Source organism: Dendrobates tinctorius, unplaced genomic scaffold (assembly GCF_039654945.1).
Source record: "Dendrobates tinctorius isolate UK_male_01 unplaced genomic scaffold, ASM3965494v1 ptg000075l, whole genome shotgun sequence".
NCBI classification, from domain to species: domain Eukaryota; kingdom Metazoa; phylum Chordata; class Amphibia; order Anura; family Dendrobatidae; genus Dendrobates; species Dendrobates tinctorius.
The window spans coordinates 17931954-17940491 of NW_027361743.1; positions in this window are offsets into that span (position 1 = coordinate 17931954).

Consider the following 8538-nt stretch of genomic DNA (forward strand, 5'->3'; position numbering starts at 1 on the left):
AAGTTAACGGCTCGGTACAGAGTATCCCACGGCCCCTTGGGCGCGTCACCTCCGCCCTGTGAAACTCAATAGCCAATCCGGGATAGTCAGAGGCTATTTCTGGACACCTCCTCTATGGGGAGGTGCCTGGTTATTCAGTCCATATCCGCTCTATAACTCGGGCCTGCACTTGCTGCCTCGTGCGCTCGCATCTCTACAGTTCCTCTGTGCACTCTTGCTTTGCGCTGCTTGCTACTGCACTCTCGTTCGTTAGTGTTCTTCGAGCCCGCTTTACCCCCTTACTCTCCCAACAGCTACGTCCTGTTGCAGCCATCCTGTGGTCCAGTCCTGATGTCCACTTCCGGAGTCCCTCCTGTACCTGCTTTTGTCCTGGGATCTGTGTCTGGGGCTCCTGTTCTCTCGAAGCCTCCGTCCTCCCGTGGCTCCACTCAGTCTCACTCACCATTCTCTGCTTGAGCCGCCCCTCTTGGTATCGGCTGCCATGATTCTGTGACCTCTGGGCTTGCTCCTGACGATCCCTGTAAAGGGGTCGGCTTCCACTTGGTCCGCTTGCCCAGGGGTAGGTCAGTTGCACAGTCCAGAGGGTCCACTCTTGCGCTCGCTTCTTGCAGCGTCACACCTGTATTCCTGTTCACAAGTTTGGCCTAATATAAAATGGACATTGTTTTTAAGGACCGGTCTGGCTTTTTAAATGAAACTGCTAACGGTAGCGAGACTGCACTAAGTGCAATGGAACCTATGGTGGAAGCAGCCGATCCAGGTATAATGATGCACACACCCACCAACAACAAGAAATTTCCTGTAGCTGGCCCCTACATGATGTGGATATGGCGGACCACTCACACTACTACCGCCGGGGGCCAATTTACTCAAATATAGGGATACACGACCAGGAGTGTTCCCAAAAATAAATCCATTTTTAAGTAAATAACAAGGGCAGAGGGGAACAAGCACTCAAACTTGCTTGATAAGGATATATGGAGCGCCCCACAGTGCCTTAGGTTACTCGGTACCGGGCCGGTCAGTTTCTTAAAGGGGATGTCACGGTGGCAGTGACCTGGTCCGTGGCCCTGGGCATCCAGAAAAGTTTAATAAAAGATGATGTTGATGGAAAAGATGAAAGATGATAATGGTGAAGGGGTAATTTGTAAGGTGATTTTTGTCGTTACGCCACCTGTGGTTTCTGGTCAGCGGTGACCAGCACTGCAAAGCAGATCCTCTGGGACTGATGATTATGCAGCCACAGGCAGAGCTTTTGTCCCGGGGCAGTAAAGATGTTATTGGTCAAGTCAGTGACTGTGGTGGTTCATGCAGTGTAGGGCAGGCAAGACGCAAATGACACTATGGACACGGCTGGGTGCAGTTTGAGAGTTTTACTCACAGTTGACTTGTGCGCACAGGTGCCCGCTTGGTGCCATGTCCTTCTGGTGAAGGGTCTAGCCAACTCCCAGGCAGATCGGGAAAAACCTTTCCAGGTCTCCCTTCTATGTATTTCCTTTACTCTGGCCGTCTCACTGCACTGATTGTCACTTCTTCTACTTAGCGCCTTCACAATTAGTGTCCCTAAGCCAACAGCTGTGGACCTTGTCGGGCGACGTTGGTCAGGCCCCGGGATCCTATATGACTGCCTTTTTAAGGAATGATTGTGGTTGTGGCTGAGGTACTTGCAGTTACCTCAGCCTCCGGCTTGCTAGCTGAGCCTTGTTGTTGTCCACTAGTCTCAGGGGCCTGCTCCCCCACTGCGACCTGGTCCTTCCACTTCTGGATACGGGCCCCACGGGTGGCTTCCTCACTTCCCATGCCCCAAGGACCCCTTCTCACTGTCTAGGAGCTTCCTTCAGATGTTCCTCACTACTCTCTGACCCTTGCTCTTCCTACGTCAGTCCTGCTCCTCCGCTGTCCTGTCACTGACTGACTGACTCTTTCTAGAACAATCTTCTCACCTCAGCACTAACTCTTCCCACTAACTGTCACTGATTGGTTGTCATCTCTTACACCACTCACCAAGCTCTGCCCTTCTCTACCTTTCACCACTCACCTATCAACACCCTTTCCTAGCCAGCCTGGGATGAGGCCATCCTCCCGCAGGGTACACCCAGATGCCCTGAGTGAACTGGTGTGTGTTGGGTGCAAGTGTTAGAGTCCTGGGTGTGCTCTCTCCTTACCTGAGAGTGGGATACCACACCTCTGGATGAGGTGCAGTACCTCTGTGGCGACTGGACCCTCAGGGGTGCCACATATATAATTCTCCTACTGTTATTATAGTAATACCAGGACAAGGAAACAGTAGTACAGTAAAGTGACCAACTTCTCCTGATTTTTGTTTCTCCACTAAAGCTTCATCTAGGGGTGCATTGAGAGCAGTCCAACATCTGAACATCCCACTCTAGTCTTCAAGACTTTTCTGGTACTGTCATTAGCAAAATTAGCAATTAGTTGGAATCAGTATTATGTGAGACAAAGGTCTAATTTATGTTCTAGGTGTGCATGTAAGGGGGTGATGGAATCACAAGTATTTTATGTTGATTGAAGCATAGTCTAGTTACAGCTCTGGAAACAGAATAAATGCTTCTGCTGAAAATATTTGACAATGTTATTTTCTTTCTCCTCTCTTCATATTGTCCTTTTTTATTACTCATTTTTACAAGCTGTTCTGTTTGCCTAAAAACCAGTTTTGTGTTTACCTGCTCCCTTTAAGTTCTGAAGATTTTTATACCATTAAAGGAGATCGTAATGGACTTGTTTTTCAGCAGAGGTGTAACATTTTTGAAGACCAGTCAAGGCTTCCCTCAGTGATTACTATAAAGAGAAAATGATCATCGAAAAGAAAATTCTAAGGGTAGTCTCATGGCATCAACCCTTGTCCATATGTCCTTTTTGGGCATGTGAACTTCAGAATAGATGCCTTATATCAGGGGTCCTCAAACATGCGGCCCGCCGAGGACTTTTATCCGGCCCCTGGGCCCGGCCGACATTAAACATCACTGCAGTTCAATGCCGACGGGCCCTGTAATCGTGGGCAGAACGACGAGGCGGCGAGGAAAGGCATTGTGCAGCCCCCATATGCAGCACACACAGACGACGTGATTATCATCACGCCACCTCCTCAGCCTGATGACGCCATGCCGCCTGTGCCAGAAGAAGATGGAGTCGAGTAGGTGATTCTTCAGAGCAGCGGGGGATACAGGTGTGTACTGGTATTTTTTTTTAATGCCGAGTCCTATTGGGGACATTTACCTGCCTATTGGGGACCTGTGCTGCCTATTGGGGACATTTACCTGCCTATTGAGGACATTTACCTGCCTATTGGGGACTATGCTGCCTATTGGGGATGTTTACCTGCCTATTGGGGACTATGCTGCCTATTGGGGACATTTACCTGCCTATTGGAGACATTTATCTGCCTATTGAGGACTATACTGCGTATTGGGGACATTTACCTGCCTATTGGGGACATTTACCTGCCTATTGGGGACTATGCTGCCTATTGGGGACATTTACCTGCCTATTATGGACTTATGCTGCCTATTGGAGACCTATGCTGCCTATTGGGGACATTTACCTGCCTATTGGAGACTATGCTGCCTATTGGGGACATTTATCTGCCTATTGGGGACTATACTGCGTATTGGGGACATTTACCTGCCTATTGGGGACATTTACCTGCCTATTGTGGACCTATGCTGCCTATGGGGGACATTTACCTGCCTATTGGGGACTATGCTGCCTATTGGGGACATTTACCTGCCTATTATGGACCTATGCTGCCTATTGGGGACCTATGCAGTCTACTGGGGACATTTACCTTCCTATTGGGGACATTTGCCTGCCTATTGGAGACTATACTGCCTATTGGGGACATTTACCTGCCTATTGTGGACCTATGCTGCCTATTGGGGACCTATGCTGCCTATTGGGGACATTTACCTGCCTATTGGGGACATTTACCTGCCCATTGGGGACTATGCTGCCTATTGGGGACATTTACCTGCCTATTGGGGACTATGCTGCCTATTGGGGACATTTACCTGCCGATTGGGGACATTTACCTGCCTATTGGGAACCTATGCTGCCTACTGGAGACCTATGCTGTCTATTGGGGCCTTTACCTGCCTATTGTGGGCCTATGCTGCCTTACAGTAGTATAGGGCAGAGTACACCTTTATTAGCAGATTGCAAATTTCACTCACAGAGCATGGGGCAGAGTATCCCTACATTAGCAGCTTGCAAATTTCACCCACAGAGTAATATATCTTTGTACCGTGTTAGCCAGTAGATAGAAAAATATTCAGAATTGAGTCCTCAGTGGTTGATACCTTTTAATGGCTAACTGAAAAGATGGTAACACATTGCAAGCTTTCGAGACTACTCAGGTCTCTTCATCAGGCATTGACTAATACAAAATCTGAAGAATCCCATATTTATGCACAACACAAGACAGAAATAACGCAATAGATAAGACAAGTGACATGAAGCAGAACTATCATTATGGGGGAGTGATAGAAAGTTATGGCCATAAATATTGGACCAGTTCATAGATAAGGAGTGAAAGTTTTATTGTCCTCTGATTGGGGTCTGGTAATGTGTTGTGATGCCCCACAAGGTCTTAGGAGCAAATTCCCTAATTGATGTAAAAAGACAAAAATCCATGTGACACATTCATTCCTGCACTGTGAGTGTCAAAGGTCATCATGAGTTTGTACTCCCAGACTTTTCTGTCTCTCTGAGATGTGAAGTTACCTTTCAATACCAGTAATTTCATGTCCATGGTGCTGTATGCATCAGGCATACAAAAATGTTTTGCCACAGGTAGATCCATTCTTTTTTCTCTTACTGTGTGGTGATGAGAATTCATCCTTGTTCTCAATTTTTGCCCTGTCTCCCCCACATACAGACCCACCGTTGGACATTTAGTGCACCACATTAGATGTGATGCAGAATAAATCTTTTATCTTTAGTGGTGTACAGTACAGCAGCCACAAAAAAAACTAGTTTGATTCTGAATACACTTGGCGGTCCGCTGCGCGTTTTGCTACCACCAGTCCCAGCCCCTTTACCTTGGGAAGCCTCCTTACTGCTGTTGTTTTAGGGTCCCAGGGATTTCCTTTGAAATAATTAGTGTTCAAAGCAGGCATCCATGCCTGAGTACATCAGCTAGGGATAATGGAATTGTACTACATTTCTATTTTTGGTTTGTTCAAACTGGGGCCATGATTAAGAGGGGATCTGGTAGAAGACAAAGTGAATCAGGGTTTTATTCCGGAGAGACAACCTGATAGACTTGTACCACATCCAAGGAAGGCAGCAGTCTAGCAAATTAACCACTTCTCAACTGAGTCAGCAGTTGATGAAGTGACTCAGAATAGCCATCCATGACAATCTAGAGGTTCTGTAATTGGAATGAGTAGTTAAATCCTTTAATAAGCATTAAACCCAGCAGAGTAAACTTATTTTTTAGACACACTACTCGTACAGACATGGCTGCCGAGTACACAGTGGCTTTTGGGCACAGTACCTTCACAGAAGCTAATAACAAATGTCATCCACAGAACATGTTTCACATTTATCCCACAGAAGTTGATAACAATTTTCACCCACAAAGCATGTTTCTGTAAGGAGGAAGACTGGGTTGCGTGTTGTGAGCTCTCTTGATCTGACTTTTGAGGCAAGGCTCCCTCTGGTGGATACTGCTGGTAGTGGTGCTGGTCAACATGATGTTAACCCAACAGCTGCAGAAGATAATTGGAGGAGTGGTGGTAGTGACTGGGACTACATAAGCGAGCAGACTTCTCTCAGTGATGGCCGGTGATACTCCTTGTTAAGGACAGGACCCGTTCCTCCCACGTCACCAATGTGATGTAACTACACAGGCACAGGTCTCCGGTGCCCCCTTTGTCTCTCAGGTCAGTAAGGGAACTGCACCTAGAGCAAATGGCTGCCGGGGAGGATGTCCTGTTACCCGCTGGGTATTCTAAGATTCATAATCAGAGTAAAAGCATCAGCCCAAGATTAATTTTATGGTTTAATTGCCTTAAGGGCGCACTAGATAATTACAGAAATATACAGTAAGCTATACAATGGAATTACAGTGGATTTGCAGTCAGAGTAAAATATAGCAATAAGAGTACAAGAATTAGAGATATTAAGCTGGAGGTCAATTTACCAGGTTGCAGGTTGCATGTGGGTGCCGGGAGCTCTGCAGTCCACAGGTACAAGAATCTTAGTTGCCAGACAGACCCCAAAGTGTGGGCCGCTGCTCCACTTGGCAGACCTATCCCCAGTTCCTTCTTAGATCATCATCGTCTGGTTCTTCTGTGTGAGAGAGAGTGTCTCTGCCATGTGCTGCTGTTCTTAACCATGCTGTCCCAGAGCCCTCACCGACTCAGGAGTCACACTGCCAGATGCACGATTTCCTCAGGGTCACGTGGATATTTTTCATGAGTCCATAACTCGAAAGATGTGCTCATAATCCATGATCCTAGGATGGAATCGGGGCGGCTGGGAGAGACAATGGATGTGTATTTCTGTGTCTAGCTGACAGGTATATTCTAATTGAAGCCCCCAGACCCCTTCCTGCCCCATGCTGGCGTGGCTCCTACTCAAGCTTTGAAGTTCTGTTTTGGGCCTTATCTCATTATCATATTAAAAGGCCTTGCTATTCAACATTGGAGCACTAAATCCTGCTTTGTTCATTACACTCCTTTCTTTGCTTACTGAGGATTTCTGTCTGCTGCCTGATCCTGCATTTTTTCAGCTAAGTGTCATTTGCTAAACCCTTTGCATCTGTTTTTGCCTTGCTTTCAGGGGTCAGCTTGCTCCCCCTGGGGCTGCTGGCTCCTGCCCTGTATTTTTGTATCTTGTGTTTGTTTGCTCAGTCCCTTGCTGTATTAGCCTGTTGCTAGCCGCCAGTTCACACCTGAGTGCTGATATAGTGGGGGCGAGGTTGTTCAAACTTCAGTATTTTTGTACATCAGTCGTATGGGAATTATTAGGCTATGTGCACAGGCTGCGGATTGGTCTGAGGATTTTTCAGCTCGGATTTTGCAAAATCCGCAGGTAAATCCGCAGGTCAAAAGATCTGCGGTTTATCTACGGATTAGCCATCGGTTTTGCCCTGCGGTTTTTCATTTCTACAATGGAGGAGAAGGCAAACCGCAGCGGAATCCACAGAAAAGAATGACATGTCGATTCTTTCTGTGGATTGGAAACTGCAGCAAAAACCGCGCGGAAAAATCCACACCGTCTGCTCTGCGGTTTCCATTTTCCATAGGATATAATGGTACTGTACGAAGCAGCTAATTCTGCTGCGGATCCGCAGGGCCAAAACCGCTGCGGATCCGCAGCAGAATCCGCAGCATGTGCACATACCCTTAGGGTTTTTGCATGATTGCAGACAGTGCCTTTTCTGTCCTGTCCTATCTAGTCAGTGTGGGCCCCATCATTTGCTCAGTCTATTTTCTGTCTGCGTTTGTGCTTCATCTTGTCTCACCGACAATATATGTTTGGGGGCTGTCTATTCGTATGGGGATCTGCTCCGGGGCAGTTTAGATTTCACCTTTCTGTCTTTAGGTTTAGTTAGTCCTCCGGCTGTGACGAGGCATCTAGAGCAACATAGGAACGCTCCACGACTACTGCTAGTTGTGTTGTTAAGATCAGGGGTCTGCAATCCACTGAGCGACTAACCTCTCTGGTGTTCTGGTGGCATAGCCTATTGCGCTCTCCACCTCGGTGACCCATTCACAACAGTTGCGGGTACTTGTGCTGTTCGGAACTGTCAAGGCTGCATCCCGTTTCCCGGGGGAAGGAATACAGGACCGGACAGGCCCCATGACCCAGGAAGAGGGGACATGTCTAATCAGGGAACCCAGCCAGAAGCTGAGGGAAGAAGCGAGCGAAGCTGCAGAAAGGCCTCTGCCGCCAGCGTACGAGCAGCAAGGCAGGCAGCGTGCTCCTCACATGAACTGCCGGTACTGTGACGGACTGCAGCAGACAGACCCAGTGACCTAGAGGCAGAAGGCGAGGCTAAGAGGAAGTGCACAGGAAAGCACACAGTTTTGGCGTGAATAGGCGGCGTGCAGCAAATAGAGAGGTGCTCCGTCCCTGGAGCACCTGTAAGATAACAAGCAGGAACGCGGGATGCAGTCATAGGACGCAGGCAGAGCAAGGGTTAATAGGTTTATTTACAGGGGAATACTCCACGCAGGGAGGTAAATAGTAAAACAATCAGGAGATAAAGGGTTAGTCAGGGGAGTCAAATGGTACATTAAAGGCAAAGGATATAACAACGGTTCAGATGACGGCAGTTCGTTAGCATAGATGTAAGGCAGTCCTTAAAATGCAGCTTCTGCTGCGAACTCAATTGCGCCGCAATGGCTGGCGCAGTGTCCTCTCTAGTGAGGTCAGGTAGACGATAATACCCTGTCTTCTGGTAACAGTGGTCGGTCTCCGCTACCTTCCACTGCACCTTGTCCATATACTGCAGTGGCTATTAAAGGCACAGGCCACAAACCAGTACGAGCCCAACGTGACTTCTTAACT